Source organism: Rhinatrema bivittatum, chromosome 4 (genome assembly GCF_901001135.1).
Source record: "Rhinatrema bivittatum chromosome 4, aRhiBiv1.1, whole genome shotgun sequence".
NCBI classification, from domain to species: Eukaryota; Metazoa; Chordata; class Amphibia; order Gymnophiona; family Rhinatrematidae; genus Rhinatrema; species Rhinatrema bivittatum.
In genome coordinates this window covers 385,141,318-385,160,705 of record NC_042618.1, presented here as the reverse complement: position 1 = coordinate 385,160,705, position 19,388 = coordinate 385,141,318, and the positions used below count along the sequence as shown (strand labels likewise).

The following is a 19,388-nucleotide window of genomic DNA, read 5'->3' as shown; positions in this document are numbered from 1 at the left end:
TCACTGTTTTTGTGATATTATCAGAGCAATGATCTGCTCTCTGGGGGCAAAGAGTTTTTGAAAAGAAAAACTACGGAGAAGACGGGTGTGGCTGGACAAGGGTGGGAGTGCCTCAGTGGCTCTGCCAGATTCCATGATTGAAAAAGGGAACTTGGAGCATCCAGCCTCCAATTTAAGAACAAGATTATTATAATATCAGTACTAGTGTGTGCCTGAGGAAATGTAAAGAGCTACAGGAGGACTGAAAGTTACTCCTGCTTCCCTGTGCCAAAGTAAGAAGGACAGTTAATTGTAAGGATTTAGACAGGCAGGCAGTGCTATTTTACCCTGCCTTGAGTGCCCGCCTGGACGTCCAAGTTGGGCGCTCAAGGCAGCGGGAAGGTGCATGAACGCACGCCGCGACCTAAGCGCCCGGCTGGACGTCCAAGGTCATGGCGTAGGGTGTGTAGGGATAGGGCCTGATACAGGAGCTCGTGCCCCACTGCAAGTTAGCAGCGACAAGGAGCCCAGACCCACGAGAAGGCCAGAGGAGCCCCCAGAAATGGTGTCTGTTGTACCCTACGGAACCGAAGTACTCTGACGTTAAGCGCGGTGGTGCCAGGTAGGGTTACTTTCCCCCCCCCCCCCCTTGTGCGAGAAGCTTTTTTTTTTTGTGGATTGGGTTGGTTTGGGACTGAGCGGCTAAGTTCTAGCAGTCCTCTTTGTTACTGGCATGTGGTGCTTTTTTTCCTTTGCTGCGGGCAACTCAACCAGCAGTTAGTGATGACTCTTCGGCCGGAGTCAGCGGTGGCATAAACTGCAGCGTGACAGAATGGATTCAGATTCAGAGAACTGCTGCTGGGCTTCAGCCGGCGCTCAAGGCAGCGGGAAGCTGTCTGAACACCACACTAACGCCAGGGTCAGGGTAGGCGGTAAATTTGCAGGTTAAAGACGCGGCAAAATAGCTGGTTAAAAAGGCGATAATCTGGGCGCACATTACTGTATTGGAGGGAATAGCTAATCCGATCATTAACATATCATATACATGCGGCGGACGGAAAGGGATACGCGTCGATTTCAGTAAGCGGTAAGGACGCGTAAAACCGGATACTGAATCGCGGGTTAGACATACGCGTCCAAAATGTAAGTACAAACAGGTCGATACTGCAAGGCCTCGTTAGAAAGAGTGCGGCAGTGCCGGGCGCACCCTTGTTCCCCGCATGCACAGTCCTGCTCACATACCGCTCGATACTCTATTTAAATTGCTTGCAAATGCAAGCCGCGTCTGCGAAGCGTTAGGCGAAGGGTTAGGCCCGCGCAACCCATTTTACTGTATAGGCACTTAATACAGCATCTATACAGTATCCTGGGTGCGCTGGTACCTGTCATTTCAACTGACATTTGAAATGACAGGTACCAGGAAGTGGATGGTTCCCCCCCTCCTGAAGCAAGGCGCAGGCGAAAATTAAAACAAAAGTGTAAAAAAAGTTAACTTACTGGTGGGAGCCGGCGGGCACGCGTTCGAGGCGGGAGCGAGTTCATCGAGGCGGTAACCGGCGGGCTGTCATCGAGGCGGGAGCCGGCGGGCGGGTGGGGTGCGCGATCATCCAGGCGTGGCGGGAGCACGTTTATCCAGGCGGCGGCGGTAGGAGCCGACGGGCGCGCGTTCATCTGGCGGGCTGTCATCGAGGCGGGAGCCGGCGGGCGGGTGGGCGCGCGTTCATCCAGGCGCACGTTTATCCAGGCGGCGGTGGTGGGAGCCGACGGGCGCGCGTTCATCCGGCGGGCTGTCATCGAGGCGGGAGCCAGCGGGCAGGCGTGCTGTCATCGAGGCGGGAGCCGGCGAGCGGGTGATTGTCAGCCCTCTCCCCTCCTCCCGAAGCAAGGCGTGAAAGCAGCCTTGCTCCGGGAGGAGGGGAGACAGGACTGGCAGTGTAAAGCGAAAAAAAAAGTAGCAAGAGCGAGGGGAGAGAGGACGGGCAATCCTACACTCGGGATTGCCAGTCCCCCCCCTCCCCTCCTCCCGAGGCAGGCGCGAAAAGCAGCCTTGCTCCGGGAGGAGGGGAGGGGGGACTGGCAGTGTAAAGGAATAGGTAGGGAATAGGTAGTGTAAAGGAAAAGGTAGGGAATAGCTAATTCGATCGTTTACATGCTAGTTCTCTCCTTCCTCCCACAATGCAAATTAGAAACCCCTGACCCTGGCTCTCCTCTCTTCAGTGGCACCACAAGTTCTATTTTATTGTCTTTAGTTGGCATTTTAACATTTTTGAGTTATAAATGTTTCGCACTTGACGTTTGTTTCCTTTATTTATTCTGCGCAAAGGACAGGTCCTTGGCTGTAGTATATTTCTGATAGTTGCTCTACAATAAGGAGGAATATGAATGTTTATTTTTTGAGGTATTTAGAATACTATCATACACAAACTAGCAGCAGGGTGGTTGTGGAAGTCTAGCCCAACTGGCAGTGCTGGGACCACAGCAGGATACAGCATTGCATCTCTTCCTGCCCTCGATTTTGCATCTCAGGCCTGGACAGGAACCACAGAGTGATACTTGTATTGTGGCCCAAATGGCGGTTTTGGGGACACCAGAGGACTCATTTTGGTGTTGTGACCTTTGGATTGGTTTTTCGGACCGTGGAGGCAACAGCAGTGTGGTAGTTGTAGTGTGGCCCAACTGGCGGTGTTGGGGACAGAACACGACACAGGACTGCATATCCTCCAACCCTCGATCTTGCATCTCAGGCCTGGTCAAGAGCAGCAAAGTGGTACTAGTAGTGTGGCCCAACTGGCGGTAAGGGGGACACAGCAGGATACAGTATTATATCTCTTACAGCCCTCAATCTTGTATCTCAGGCCTGGACAAGAGCAGCTGGGTCCGGGTGGCCTCCGAGCTAGGTTGTGGCATCAGGTCTGGGTCATGGCCTAGGCCTAGGACCCACCATCGGGACCCAGCCTCTGGGCTGGATCGCAGCTTTGGGCCTGGGTCCCAGGCCCCGGCATAGGCTGAGGCTCCAGCATTGGGACCCAGCCTCCAAGTCAGACCAAAGCCTCGGCCTTGAGTAGGCTGAGGTTGTGGTGACCTACTGCACCCTTGGCCAAAGCCGGCAGATCCTCACCAGACCAGGTAAGTGGGGGCCGGGGAGATCCAGGCCCCCACATTTCTTCGGGTGGGCGGGCAGGTGGGAAGCCCTGGGAGACCTTGTTTTCATTTTTTGGGTTGGTTTTTTTTACTGTTTGATTCGTTTTTTTCTCACAAACGAAAATGAATCAAACAATCCAAGAAACTAAATTCGTGGAAAAAGTCCTCCCAAAAACCAAAACAAATTTTTTTTCTCTCGTACATCCCTAGTAAATCAGCGAGCCTACTTCTTTCATAACAAAATAACCAAGACTCAAGAAAGACTAGAGGAAGGGCATTGTTCGATAGAGAAGTGCATTCATTTGTAACAAATGCCATAAATGCAATGAATGAGGCCATTTTCAGTTCATTATGAATGAAAGGAACTGAAAATATCCTATGAAAATAGCAATGTAAAAAAAAAAAAAAGGCTTCTGATAGCCCTAGTTGGGCCTTTCTGAGCCCAGGTGCCAAGCCCAGCGATGAGGCTTTAAACCAGAGCCAGGGCTTAGGCTCAGAATGGTGTGGGCTTTACTGGTGGAAGTTGCCATTGTGACATCTCATCGATGACGTCCTCCAAAAAGACAGCATCAGTTTTCAAGCACTGGGATCCAGGTAGAAGCAATATGAGGCCTTAGGTCTAAGTCTCAATGCTGGCTCCAGCTTGAATCTATGCTGGGCCTTGGCAAAAAAAAACAAGCTTCATGAATATTAAACAAATTGAATAAAAACAAAAAAAATGTAAACATTATCCAAACTGAAAAGTTTGGAGCTGCACATCCCTATTGCTCAACTGAAACAGCAGAAACAATGGCATTCGGCAGGAAACTATGGTAGCAAACAACCTCAACCTTAATGAAGCCAGAAGAAAACTGCTAACTCCCCAACCAGGTAACAATCACACACCAGCAAACTCCCACCCACAAAAACAGGACACCATGGCCTATGCTGCTCTCTCTGCTACTACATCCAAAGTGGAAATATAGATTCCACGCCAGCTCCTAATATAAGGCCTTAATATTTTTAATTGGTTCAATAGTGTAAGCCTCCAGGTCATTAAAATGATCACAGAGTATTTAGGAAATGGAAGAAGTTCTGCACACCCCTACCCATTTCCTCAAGTATCTACCAGACAGAATTGCTTCCTACTTCACCATAACTTTCAACACTTCTTTTCAGCAAGGACACTACCCAGACCTCCTAAAGTCAGCCATCATCAAAGCACTAGTAAAAATTCCATTGATGCCTCTACTTGTGCTAGTTACCATCCTGTAACCAGCCTTCCTGCACTATCTAAACTGATAGAATCCATGGTAACTAGACAACTAAGGGACTTCTTCGAAGAGGCCAACAACCTAGATCAAATGTGATCAGGATTCCACCCCGAACACAGTACTGAAACAGTCCTCATCTCCAGCATTGATGACAAGGGGATTCATGACTACTGATTTATTTATTTATTAAAACCTTATAGCCCTCCACTTTTGATTTACCAGATTAATCAGCCTAGATAATGGGAGTAACATACAAAACTGATCTAATTCCTTCCTGTTTGGAAGATTCCAGACAATAACATAGAACAATATTCTCCTTTGCCTGGTCCCTAGGATGGGGTGTTCCTCAAAGTTCTCTACTTTCCCCAATTTTCCAACCCTTTGCTTCCATCATAAGAAACTTTAATCTCAAAGTATATATCTGTGCTGCTGATAATAAATAAATCCTCCTCTTTCTCTCAGGCATCTTAGACATTAGAGCCGTGCTCCTCAACTTCTGCCTTGAAGCAATAACAAACTGGAAGATGAACAAAAATAAAATAGAGGTCCTGTTTTTCAGCTATTCTCTATGACCAGACAATCCTCCCTGTCAAACTTATTCTGAATGACATCTCCTTGCAACCTCAATATGAGGTCAAAAGCAGGATTCATATTTGAATCTGCCCTGACCCTGGAGAGCCAAATAGCAGCAGAAACAAAAAAAAAAAAAAACACAACTCCTGACACCTCCACTCAGTGAAGCAATTGTGCTCTTTTCTACAACTAACCAACTTCAAAACAGTTATGCAATCAGTAATACTTCCTCATCTGGACTACTGCAATGCCATTTACATAAACTTACCTAAAAAAAAATTCATCAAACTATAGAGACCAAAATAATCATCGGCCACAGAAAAAGTGGGAATGGGCCTGTCATAACTCGAGCGGTAGCAGCTGGAGGTTAGCCAGAGGAAAAAGAATATAGACTCTGACTGTTCCTTAAGTGCAGTTTATTTACAGTGAAAACAAAAAAAAAAAAACCACACACACACACAACAGTGCAACTCACCTTAAAGTTTAGGTCTCTCTCAAATAACAAAAGAGACAGTACAAGCAAAACAAACAATGTAGGCAGCTTGCCTTGTCTTCAGGCAAGTCCCAATCTTTTAGCATGACAGGTCTTAATGTCACTCTCAAACCTTAAACATAGTAGGTCTTCTCCAACGGTGGATCTCTGTCTGTTCCCCAGGGTCTGTTTAATTCTTCTAGGCCCTGAGGTCTTATACTCTGGTGAAGGGTTCCTCCTTTCACTCAGAATTCCCTGTGGATCTCAATCTGCTGTGCCCGGTCCCTTAAGGTGGTATGAGGGAATTTTCTGTATACTCCCTCACAGGGCCTAATTCCTAAACTCATGTCACTGGCTCCTAATCTCTCCTGCAATACCAAAGAAAAATTGTCCCACCAAACAATTTGATTATTTTTAAAATGAAAAGGAATCCATACAATATATATAGAGTGAGATAAATGAATATAGGAGAAAAAAGACCTCAGAATTTCTGAACAATAAGTTACAATATTTTTGTAAGCTCCGGTGCTCAATCATTGGTCAAAAAAACCTCCATTTTCACTTTGGGCTTGAACTCATATTTTTGTATATTTCTCTTATTATTATTACATTGATTTAATAATGAATATTTCCATATTAAAACTGCAGTAAATAACTTATCTCTAAATATTGTTTTCCACACCATAGTAAGGAAGACAAAAACATTTCCTGAGAAACATCAGTGGATGTCAGATGCCAACAAGGCCAGCATTTCACTTCAATGCTACTTCAGGGTTTCAACAAAATAAAATACAATAAAACAAATCTATAAATCATGTTGGTTTTTAATCGAAATAAAACTTAAAAATCTATTACAAACTCATTCATGCTGGAATACGCTCTCAATATGCTTAATTGCTCCAAACATCAAATTTTGCAATAGCAACATTAACCTCTTCATTTAAACACTCTGACACAACCTGTGTGGAGATAACCATTGAGATGACTTAAGCAGAAAAGAACATGTAATCAGCCAATAAAATGTTACACCTTCAAATAGACATCTTCTTCTAACCAATTAGAATTGTAAAAATATGGAAGTAGATATTAAAATGAGGAAAAGAAGGGCATAGAAGGTTCAAACAATGCCCATAATATTCAAAAGTTTTATTTATATTCAAAGCAAATGGGACATTTAAATTGCCAGCATCGAGCCAAATACATTCATGAAAGTAATTTCATGATTCCCCATCACAGGCCGTGTTTTGAAAAGACAGCGCCGTGAGGGATCCTACAGGTAGTAGAATACTCATGTAGGGAAAAGGGAAAGTAGTAGTTCTGAGCATGAAAAGGTCCAGAGAAGATTTGAAAACAGGCTATCGGATAGTGACTTGGTTCAGGAACAGTTCCTTTCCTAGATTAATTGGGGATTTAACAGATTCAGGTTTGCAAAACAAGCAGTCTTTTCAAAACACGGCCCGTGTCGGGGGACCAAAAAATTACTTACATGAATGTTTTTGGCTCGATGCTGACAACTTGAACATTCCGCTTCTTTTGAATACAAATAAAACTTTGAACTTTATAGACACTGTTTGAACCTGCTTTGTCTTTCCTTTCCTCGTTGGTTTCTCATCTTTAATGGTTGGACCCTTGTCTATTACCTTATTTGCCTTTGGTAGATATTCAAAAGCCATTTAGACGGATAACTTATAAATTATATCCAGATAAGTAGTTAGGCAGCTATAATTTTAGCCAGATATAAAAAGGGCATTCTTGGGAGGGGGTTCAGTTATCTGGTTAACTTAGGTGATTATCGAGTATATCTGGCTAAGTTATCTGGATAATTTTAGACCTGCTTCAGAACAGCCCAGGATCGCTATGCTATGTGATCCCAGCAGGACAAGGGGTCAATTATGAAGGTTATAGGTGGGTGGGATGGTATCTGCCTGGGGGAGGAGGTAGCTATTTAGGGGAAGCAGAAGGGTTAATGTAAAGATTTTTTAGCTGGGGAGTAGGCCTGGAGGCCGGGCCTGTGGCAATCCTCTTGTTACTTTAAATGCTATTTTTCTGGTTGCAGCAACTTTCTTGATCAGAGGGAGAAAAAGTGGGATACATGCATTTGGTAGGGGGCGGTGGGAATTAGGCTAGGAGGTCCACAACTTGGAGGTTTTCCTTTTTTTTTTTTTTTTAAGGTCTGCTAGTTACCTGGATATCTCTGAAGAAATTCAAGTAAATAGCGAGTTATCCAGCCACACAAGGCCAGATAACTTTAGGCCTAATTGGTCATATTCAATCAATGGCTGTTAGGAACCCCGCGGCGCTGGCCCGCGACTGGGTTCCCTCACCTGTGCCAGATGGAAGCCTGGCTCTGCCACCGCCACTCCCGGCCACCGATTCCGCCCGCGGCCTGCTCTTGCAGCACCCCGAATGCTGCTGACTCCAGTTTCTTGTGGTCTATCTAGGCGCGCGTGTGCGCCAAGTCACAGGATTTAATGGGCCAGCAGCGGGAAAGTTCCCCACGGCCCGGGCTGGTGACGTTAGGCTAGGTGGATATTTAAACCCTGCCGCTCCGTTTCCAATTCGCCTCAGCAATGGGTCCTGCTCTTCTGAGAGTGTGAGTTGTCTGCGTTCCTGATCCCTGCATTCCTGACTCTGCCTTGCTTGTTCCTGATCCCTGATTCCAGCGTTCCTGTTCCTTGCCTCCAGTCCCTGCTTTGCTCCTCATCCCTTGGATTGGTTTCTCAGTTCTGACTCCTTGCCTGGACTCCTCCAACACTGCCTCTACCCTCGCCTACTGGTTCTATGCCTGGGAAGACTCGTGCCTAAGTCCTGCTGGCCCTGGTACCCAGGTATAGGTGAAGGGTCTTCTCCCTCAAAACCGCTGCCCGATGACGAGGACCTCCAGGGGCTACCCCCAGAAGGTAGCAACAACCTCATCTCGGCACAAGGGTCCACTTTTCCAACAATGGCCAGTTAGGGTTAAAGTTATCTGGCTATGGGGCAGATTTTATAAATCTGCGCACACGCGTACTTTTGTTCGCGCACCAGGCGCGAACAAGAGTACGCGGGATTTTAATAGATACGCGCGTATCCATTAAAATCCGGGGTCGGCGCGCGCAAGGCTGCCCAAAATCGGCAGCCTGCGCGCGCCGAGCCACGCAGCCTGCCTCCGTTCCCTACGAGGCCGCTCCGAAATCGGAGAGGCCTCGGAGGGAACTTTCCTTCCACCCCCCCCCCCCGCACCTTCCCTTCCCTTACCTAACCCCCCTTCCCCCACCTTTGTTGGCAAGGTTACGCCTGCTGGAAGCAGGCGTAACTTTGCGCGCGCCGGGCTGGCTGCTGCGTTCCAAGTTCCGGTCCGGGGGCTGGTCCGGAGGCCGCAGCCACGCCCCCGGAATACCCCCGGACCGAAACCACGCCCGCGCCGCCGCCCTGGAAACGCTGCGTCACTCGCGACACGCCCCCGACACACCCCCGACACGCCCCTCCATGCGCGTCCCGGGACTTGCGCGCGCCGCCGAGCCTATGCAAAATAGGCTCGGCGCGCGCGGGGAGGGGTAGGTTTTCGGGGGGTACGCGCGTACCCCTTTGAAAATCTACCCCTATGTGTTTCCAAATAACTTTAAACAAGTATATTCAGTGAGATGTTTATCCTGCTGAATATACAGGACAAGTTATCTGGCTAACTAAATGGCCTTCTGAATACTGGCCTCATGAATGCCAACATCTTATATAATATTGACAAATGTATCAACCAATGAAATTAGCCATAGAGTGTCTCTAAATTTATGAATAAAATAAAATAACCAATCTGATACCTTTATGTCACAAATAGTAGTCATCATTCAATGAAAACCTACTACTAAAAAATGTTTGAATGAATACATGAATCAAATGAAAAATGTTTGAAAAAAACTTAACTACACAAATGTGAATTAATAAACAAACAGTTACAAAAGAGAATACCATTAAACATTAATGTTGAGGCCATTCAATTCAAATCAATTCATTTCAAAAATCCATCTTTGTTCTGTACAGAAAAGCAACTGTTCTTGATTATCTCCAGTAATAACTGTAATCAATAACTAAACATTGACATTGTTTGAAAATATGGCATCTATCTATACAATGCCAATGGTGTGGTCATTCTCTGATTTTTTATACAACTCCTGTGTTCTATAAGCCTTGTTCTCAAAGAACACTTTATTTTCCCAATGTAAATCATGTTACAGGAACATAAAAGCAGATAACAAATAGGCTTGCACCTGTGGTAAAACAATTTCTACACAATGAACATCAAGGTCAAACTGGTTTAAACATAACCCCCCAGAATCCCCAAAGAAACTTACGTTCAAACAACATAGGCCATTTAACAGTCCCCCCCTCCCCCATCAGAGATGCTCACCTGACAGCAACCAGAGAAAGAGCATTTTCCATCGCCTGCCCTAAAATATGGAACTCCCTCCCAAAAGATTTGAGAACCCAACTTAACCTCAGAACATTCAAAAAGGATGTAAAACATGGCTGTTTTACAAAGTTTACATTGACAATCAAGTATCACAACAGCCAAACACTCAACAGACTTACCAACCGAAACCACGCAAAAACAAGACATCAACCAGCACCAAGCAAACCCCTCTCATACAAAAATGATCTTATGTCGGACTATAAAAAAGAATAACTTTACGTTTAACTAATTTCCCCACCCTTGTAACCCTCCTTTCCCCACACTTTCTATTCACCCCCCCCCCCCCCCCGTAGCACTTCTACCCCTTCCTATCCCCTCTAATCCTTACCCACGCCGATCCCCTCTATCTGCTCATTTTCGAATATAATATGTATCCTGCTATACCCTTAATTCGCATATGTTAAGATACTACCTTTTGAATCTTGTAAACCGTTGTGATGGCTTCACCGAATGACGGTATATAAAACTCAAATAAATAAATAAATAAATAAATAAATAAATAAATGTAAAGAATGCTTCTTTAACATTACTGGATGAATAAATTCTATTGACTATACAAACTATACAATGCCCATATTTTTGATGACCCAATGATTTATGTTTGTGACATTGTAGACAGTAACAAAGCAGGTGATAAACATTCTCTCAAATTTGTATTGCGGGTGAATGCTGTTCTAACCTGTGTGTTTTCAAAATAGGGTAGTACCAACAAGATGCCCAATGTCTATAAATATACTTAACTATATCTTTGGAAAATGAAAAAAGTTTGTAACACATGTAATGGTATCTGTTTCTAATTCTCTTTTCATTTGTGAGAGTATAACTCCTATTGCTGAAAAGTGCTCTTTTATATTTTTGTTTAATGCAGTGATACAGATATCCTTTGTTTACCAACCTGGCACTTAGATTACATGATTCTCTTTTATATTCCTGAACTTTAGAACAAATTCTTCTATATCTCAAGAACCATGAGAATGACAAACTCTCTTTCAAAGATAAAGGATCTGAACTTTCGAAATGCAAAAATGTATTTCTATCTGTAAATTTATGATGAACTGTAGTCTCAAATACACCCTCCGGTGTTTTCAACAGAGAAAGATCCAAAAAAACAATCTTGCACCAATCATAATTTATGTTAAACTGAATGTTGTCATTACAACTATTGAGCTAATGTAATACTCTCAAAACTGTTTAGATAAGGTAATAGCCATATCAAGAATTAATACATAGACAGAAAAGGCTAAAGATCCCAGATTTTTTGAACCAAAATCAATCACCGTGGATCATATACAAGGGCATAGGGGTCAATTCCCAATGGCAAGGACGTTTTACACCAGTAGTATAATCATAGGTCCAGAATGAGTTTTTTTATGCTCAGTGTAATCAAAAGCTATTTTAGCAAGAAGTTCAAAGCAATTCATAGCAATTTCACACATAGTTATATTGCATTGTGATTATATTGCCTTGTTATTGATGATATAGTTACTTAGCTTAGTATATATAGAGAAACACCCTAAATCCAAATTCAGGAGAGGCTTAAGATGTATCAGCCCGACACGGACTGTGTTTCGGCAACAGCCTTCTTCAAGGGGCTGAATATATCTGCAAATATTGAAAATATTAGTACTGTTGTAAAATGAAATATTCACACAATTTAAAAAACACTCAGCAATGGGGGACTAACATATAGTGGCTTCAGCGGCATTGTTACAGACCAGTAATGTGTTTCCTCTATCAGAGGTGCCGCACATGCACCATTTTTAAAGGGACATTAAACCAATGGACAAGTTGCACGTTAGAATACAGGACTCACATCAGTAGTTGCTATAGGAAAAGCTTAGATGATGGAATACCATTCAATAGAGGCATTCAGACCATTCGGCTGAATACTGTTCAAATAAAAAATCCATTGTTGTTCACGGAGATTGAGTATATTTTGTGGATCCCCCCCCCCCCCCCCGGATGACAGATGAATCCTGTCAATCACCCGGCACTTTAAATCCACAAATTTATGTTGATGTTGTAAACAATGGAGAACTATAGGAGCTTGGATTTTTTCTGTAGATAGGCAGCTCCGATGTTCAGTAAGTCGGAAACGAATCGGCAGTTTTGTCCTGCCGACATAAATTTTATCACAGGGACAAACAATCATGTAAATAATGTGAGAAGTTGAACAATCAGAATAAGTTTTTGCCGTATGTATTTTGCTGAATTAGCCGTCCAAGTAGGACCAGAAAGTGTGTAAGCACACAAAGAACATTTATTGCATGGCCAGTGTCCAAGGGGAAGCTCGGTTTGAATCTGGGCGTCTGAAATTAAAAAAGAATAGAAATTAAAAATTAAATAATCTCTGATGCTTTAAAAGATTGCCAAACAAGCAGGCTGATGCAGAAAGGTGTGTTCAGTCAAATGAACCTTTTTGCCCGCTCTTGAATACAATTTTCTGGATATAAAACTTACTCCTGATGCAGCAAGGAGTTTTGCACGCAGAAAATGTGCATTCTTTAATGGGAGTACTGCTTAGTGTCCTTGCATGGAAATCTCATGCAAATGAGAACATTAAGCAGCACTCTCCATTGCAGAGATACGACATCTGGCCAGCTCACCTTCTTTAGCACTGGAAACTTAACTCTGGGTCAGGACTGGAGTTAAATTTCAGCACGAAGGTAAAAATAGTAAAAAAGACAAAAAAATTAAAAAGCCTTAACTATCTGGGTACGTGCTGGCAGCCTCGCCACTTAACCAGGTAATTACTGACTTAACTGCGTAAGTGGTGGTGCCTGCTGGCACTTACAGCCACTTACTGATATGGGTAAGTGGTGGCAGCTGCCACCACCACTTAGTGAAAACGGTGGAATTAGTGGTGGTGTATTACATCATAGAACACACAACCACAACTTGTAAGAGCAAAAATTTGGTTTAATAAATATTCTAAATATTGTAAATAACAAAAGCAAACAGTATCCCAGTAAAAATTGCATAAATCAGTAAAGGTAAATAGTATTGTAGTAATAAAGCTATGTATAAAAGATTTGTAAAAAGATACTTCCCTTATAGTCTCCCTTTTGTGAGTCAATATATCTGGGAAAATTGAGAGATGCAGGCCCGGAGAAATACCATGAAATGGCTAAGGTGCGCTTTTCTCTGATGAATCTGAGTGGACACTGTTAATTACAATTCACTTTTATCCTCATTTCTGGCTCTAATCCAGGTTTTGCAAATCCAGTTGTTCTATTTAGGATTTACAATTTCAGCAGATTTATCCCTTAAGCTGCAGTTTTGATTTGAGACATCCTGTTACTGCATGACTCCCAGACAGTTTAGACACTGGCCTTATCAGGCAGTCAGCAGATGTTTCCTGTTCCTATTTCAGCTTGTCACTACTAAGCAAATTAAGGAAGAGCATGCTACATTTTCATGTCTTAATGATTCTTATGCTTAAGTTCTTGTGCAATATATTGATCCACATTTATTATTGGTGATTAGCTTTGTTTCACTTTTATTCCCACCTTCCGCATCACAAAGTTCTTCATGTCGACTTTAAATAACTCCCTGTTACCTTCCACACTCCATCTACTAAGTCTTGGAACAAATGAAGCACCCATAAGACTGTCAAGAATATTTAAAAGATGTGGAATTTCTTTAGCCTTAACTTACATTAGCAAAACCAACTTAAATGAGTTTTTTTTCTCTACTATCATTAAACATTATCAACGTGACACACTATAGCATATACACACTCTCCTTCATACGAGTTCTCAGCTCTAGAATTGAGCGGTACATTATATATGGTAATGGGCTAAGAGTTGGACAACAATTCTTTGCAGTAATACCTTCAAACACCTAATAATGAAGGCCACAGCAATACAATATGTAAACCCTTTGAGGAAATAGATTAGTACTTTTGTTCCCCATCCTTTAATCTGTTCCTATAAAGATAAAAAAGACTTTCACCACTCTGGTTTGGCCAGCCAGTTAGGGGGTAGATTATAATTTTCCTCTAAATGCTTAGTTAAATTAAGAATTATAGGGGTAAGGACAGTAACCTCTGCACAACACTGATGACCATATGTGTTCTGGAGAATATGACATAGTCCTCCTTGTGTCTTTAACAGTAGATCCAGGGCCAATCTATGATCCTGTAAAGTACCTGTTATTTCTCTCTTTTGAATGGCAGTATGTTTTTGTGATTCCATTGTAATGCTTTTTAAATATCTCCACAATGGCTTGAAGATGCAGAATACTTGTAACCAATCTGGCTGTACCTTGGCCAGCTCCAAATGTGTGCTGAAGCCAAAATGAGGCTCTCTCTTTCACTTAAAGTTAAGGAGTCCCACTTAGTAGCTTCTTCTAGCATGGCACGCTTGCTACATTGTTGGTACTTAGGGGTAAACATATCACCCATGAGCTAAGGTTCTACTTGAACCCAAGGAGGGGGACACAATAGGGTAAGCCTTGTCTGGTGTGTGTATAATTAGACCAGCATGTTTCAGTTCTATTAGGGTCTGACATTTCTCGTGCCAATAAAACTAAATGCAGTATAAGAAGAATATCCCAAGCACCTATTCTACAGGGATTTTAGTAACTATCGGGCTGATACAGTAAAGTCCGCGGGAGTGCGCGAATGCCCGCTCTCCCGGCGCGCGCACAGGCCACTCTCTTTTGCACGCGATTCACTATTCAAATTAGGCCCGGCAGTAAAAACAGGCAAAAGGAGACGCTAGGGACACTAGCGCGTCCCTAGCGTCTCCTTTTGGACCAGAGTGGTGGCTGTCAGCGGGTTTCACAGCCAACGCTCAATTTTGCCGGCGTCGGTTCTCGAGCCCGCTGACAGCCATGGGCTCGGAAACCGGATGCCGGCAAAATTGAGCATCCGGTTTTCGACCTGACAGCCGCGGGCTGACTTCAAATCTTTTTTTTTTTTTTTACTTTTGGAAACTTTCGGGACCTCCGACTTAATATCGCCATGATATTAAGTCGGAGGGTGCACAGAAAAGCAGTTTTTACTGCTTTTCTGTGCACTTTCCTGGTGCCCGAAGAAATTAGCGCCTACCTTTGGGTAGGCGCAAATTTCTGAAAGCAAAATGTGCGGCTTGGCTGCACATTTTGTTTTCTGAATCACGCAGGAATACCTAATAGGGCCATCAACATGCATTTGCATGTTGCGGGCGCTATTAGGTTCGGGGGGTTGGACGTGCATTTTCGGCCCCTTACTGAATAAGGGGTAACGCTAGCGCATCGAAAACGCGCATCCAATAGAGGGTTAACAGTGCGCTCCGGAGTGCACTGTACTGTATCGGCCCGATTGTGAATAATGCAAGTCATTACTGTAACCCAACTGGTAGTATACTTAACAGAAGCGTCCTTGGCATAATGTGCAGAACCAAAGCAGCATGAGATAGACATAGAATATATCTTCTTGCTAGCATTATAATCAGAGCATCCCTGCAATAAACATTGAAATATCAGGCTATAAAAATGGCAAGTCCACTCCAAGAGGACCTTATTGGGCATCTTGGTCCCAGTACAATTATCACCTTTAATGACAGTTTCATTTATCCACATAAAATCAAAGAATGGCATAATTTGTTGCTCATTAGGTGAGAAAAAATATATAAGATCACAGATGAATTCAAAGTAACATTGGGAGTGTAGGGTATAAAAAACAGACAAGCTGTAGGATTATAGAGATGAAAGAAGCATAATTAATTCTTGTCCTTGGGAGTTTTGCACCACACCAGGACATTTCACACTGTACTGTAGCTAAGAGGGGTACTGGGTGATTAGTTAAAGAGATTAATCCTGCCTCCATTGAAAGAGGAAGTGGGGCACATACTAAGCAATTGGAGAAATTAAATTGTTTTGCTGCTAGGGTGAACAGATGTAAAAAGACATTTTATTTTACTTACATAATTTCAGAGCATCTAAGGTGTTTCAATGCTTGAATAGCTATGTGCTACCTGCTGTCGCCATCCTTTCTTCTCATAACATGTAATGTTACCATATGTTTTCAACTCCATACATACATAATTAAAAAGCAAGAAGGAAAAAAAACACCCAATGTCAGTAAAACCAGAACACATAAGAGTTTTTTCACTGGTGAACACATGGACATTTTCATTCTGCAGCCTTCAGGTGATGCCCTGGCAGGAAGACAGATGCAGTCTGACCTTCAACAAGCACTGGAAATGGTATGTCCAGGATCCAAAGAAAGTCTCTCTCCTCTGACCCAATCAGATGATGGCCATGGAAAATGTGCCCACACTTCCTGTCCTTCATAAAAAGGTTGATTGGTTTTCTCCTCAGCGGTAATATTAAGTCTAGTCTGTTGGCAGAAACATAGAACGTTAACTACAGAGGGTTGAGCATTCAAACAAGATTCAACAACAGGCAAATTAGAAACCCACCCAGCACAGGAGTCATTGCCCTGTTTTCGCAACTGTTGTTTGACTAAATCATTTGTTGTCTCTACTAACCCGGCAGCGGCAGGATGGTAAGAAATATAGAAAATCCAATAAATTCCTAAAGAGGCAGCAAAGGCTTGAACAGATTTCCCAGAAAAATGTGACCCATTATCAGACTGAATTTCTAGTGGATAACCATGAAAATGAAAATCAGTTTTCAAAGCAGTATTGGCTGCAGTAGCACTCTTAAAGGGAAACAAATGGCATGCTCCAGTACAAGAATCCACTACTTTCAAAATAAATCTATGCCCATGTTTACCAGTTGGCAAGGGGCACATATAATCTACCTGAAAGACTTCCCATGGGATAGTATCACACTGTGTGGCTCCGGGTGCTACTCCAGGCAGGGGTGTTGGAATTCACCCTTTCTGTCTTTTTGGCAATCTCTAATTGCTTGATCTGCTTCAGTTTTGTTATGGGAAGATATTTAAGGCAGACCCATTTTAGCATATTATCTGCACCCATATGACCTGATGCCTCGTGCTTATACTCTCCAATGCAAACAGCTCAAACAGCTGCATATTGATCAGCATCTGATTATGAATGCTCTCTCCATCATCCCTTCCCATATGAGCATCTACATGTCTGACAAAAACCTGTATTTTCTGACACAGTTTCTAAATCTCTGGCTACAAATCTTTACCTCAAAATGGTTTTCCTGTAATCTTCTAGGCATCTTGATGCTACCTAGCCATCCAATGCAGCAGACCCTTAGACACTGCCCAAGAATCTGTGAATAAATAGCAAGTATTAGCCCCATCCTGTTCTGCTAATTTCAGGGCAAGTAATGCTGCATTTAATTCAGCATAGATGACTACTCTGCCAGATACCTTCCCTGCATTTATGTAACTGAAGAGCAGGGGAGTATGCTTCAGCTTTCCACCTCCTTTCTCCCTGACTGAATCAACAGTGCTTTCAGTAATCCAGGCAAGCAACTTTTGTTCTGAGGTCAGAATATCATATTCTGGGGCCTCTAAAACTGGACTCTGTGGTGGGCTGCTGTCAAATACTGAGAGTATCTCTGTGAGACTAGGGCCATCCATTACATCCTCATATATTTTTGTCCGTCCCGGGGAAAAACCTTGGATATCGCTGGCAAAATACCAATTCCATTTTAACAGACTCACTGTGAGGGCAGTGACTGCTAATGCAGTGGTATTTTCTGCATTTGATCATGTCATAATGGGAATCTGTGTTCTTAGGGTGCTTTAGTAATGTCTGTACAATCAACATTTTCTAACTGGTGCATAATGAATTTTACGTAATAAATGTTGCAATACTTTATGCAATTATATTAGTTATTGCCCCAATACTTTGGGATGCACTATCCCAGGACCCTCAGTCAGAGCAGAAGCCACACAGTTTATAAAATACTTTGTATTTCAACCCCAAAAGTATATGCATATATTTGTAATGCAAAAGCACACATACATCCTCTACCCATTTTAAAAAAATGCATGAGGTTATTTTATGTGCATAATAACCTAGAATCTTTTCATGGATTACAAATTGGTTAAAAGACAGGAAACAGAGAAGGATTAAATGGTCAATTTTTTCAGTGGAAAAGGGTAAACAGTGGAGGGCCTCAATATATTTATAAATGATCTGGAAAGGAATACGACAAGTGAGGTAATCAAATCTGCAGATGATGCAAAATTATTCAGAGTAGTTAAATCACAAATGAATTGTGATAAACTGCAGGAGAAAACGTGTGAGACTGGAAGATTCGGCATCCAAATGGCAGATGAAATTTAATGTGGACAAGTGCAAGGTGATGCATATAGGGAAAAATAACCCATGCTGTAGTTACACAGGTTCCATATTAGGAGCTACCACCCAGGAAAAAGATCTAGGCATCATAGTGGATAATACATTGAAATCATCGGCTCAGTGTGCTGCAGCAGTCAAAAAAGCAAACAAAGTTAGGAATTATTAGGAAGGGAATGGTGAATAAAACAGAAAATGTCATAATGCCTATGTATTGGTCCATGGTGAGATCACACCTTGAGAACTGTATACAATTCTGGTTGCTGCTTCTGAAAAAAGATATAGTTGCGATGTGTTGCGTCCATCGGTGCTAGACGGCTTCGCCCCATTTGCCTCACCTTGTTCACGGCTCCTCCCACATCCCTAGGGAAAATGGCTGCCGCCACATCTACAAGCCAACCTCTCCAGCGTCCCCAGAACAGCTATGGTGCTGCCTCCCGCGGGCCTACTAGGGTGCATGCGCGCACACCACCCACGTTTTTATTTCAGCATTGGCGTGAACCTTGGGGGCGTTCCCCTCTACAGACGTCACGCCATCCGGGTATATAGCCTGTACTAAGTTGTTAGCTCGTTGAGTTAGCAAAGGATTGGTTTCAGCCAGTTCTAAGCTACTCTGCCGCTTCCGTGCTGCCGCTGGTAGCTCTCTCTCTGCCCTTTGGGGTATTGCTAACTTGGGAACCCGCTCATCGGGGGCCCTCTGCTTTATTTCAGGTGCCTTACAGGGAATCAGGTACTCGCTCCTCGAGGAGCCACTGCTATTAATTGTATCAATAGCATGGGATCTTCTTAGTGTTTGGATAATTGCCAGGTTCTTGTGGCCTGGTTTGGCCTCTGTTGGAAACAGGATGCTGGGCTTGATGGACCCTTGGTCTGACCCAGCATGGCAATTTCTTATGTTCTTATGTTAGGTTCCATATTAGGTGCTACCACCCAAGAAAGAGATCTAGGCATCAGTGTGCTGCGGCAGTCAAAAAAGCAAACAGAATGTTGGGAATTATTAGAAAGGGCATGGTGAATAAAACGGAAAATGTCATAATGCCTCTGTATCGCTCCATTGTGAGACTGCACCTTGAATACTGTGTACAATTCTGGTCGCCGCATCTCAAAAAAGATATAATTGCAATGGAGAAGGTACAGAGAAGGGCGACCAAAATGATAAAGGGAATGGAACAGCTCCCCTATGAGGAAAGACTAAAGAGGTTAGGACTTGGAGAAGAGACGGCTGAGGGGGGAATATGATAGAGGTGTTTAAAATCATGAGAGGTCTAGAACAGGTAGATGTGAATCGGTTT

At 43.3% G+C, this 19,388-nt stretch overlaps 1 long non-coding RNA gene across 1 annotated transcript in view; it reads right to left on the bottom strand.

Moving 5' to 3' along the window:
- Positions 1–15,130: 15,130 nt before the first annotated feature.
- Positions 15,131–19,388, bottom strand: part of LOC115091102 — a 50,182-nt gene continuing 45,924 nt past the window's right edge. Inside the window, exons 2-3 of the long non-coding RNA XR_003856615.1 lie at positions 16,973–17,059; positions 15,131–16,190 (exon numbers count right to left, since the gene is read on the bottom strand). This is a non-coding gene — a long non-coding RNA (uncharacterized LOC115091102). The remainder of the gene's footprint in view (positions 16,191–16,972; positions 17,060–19,388) is intronic.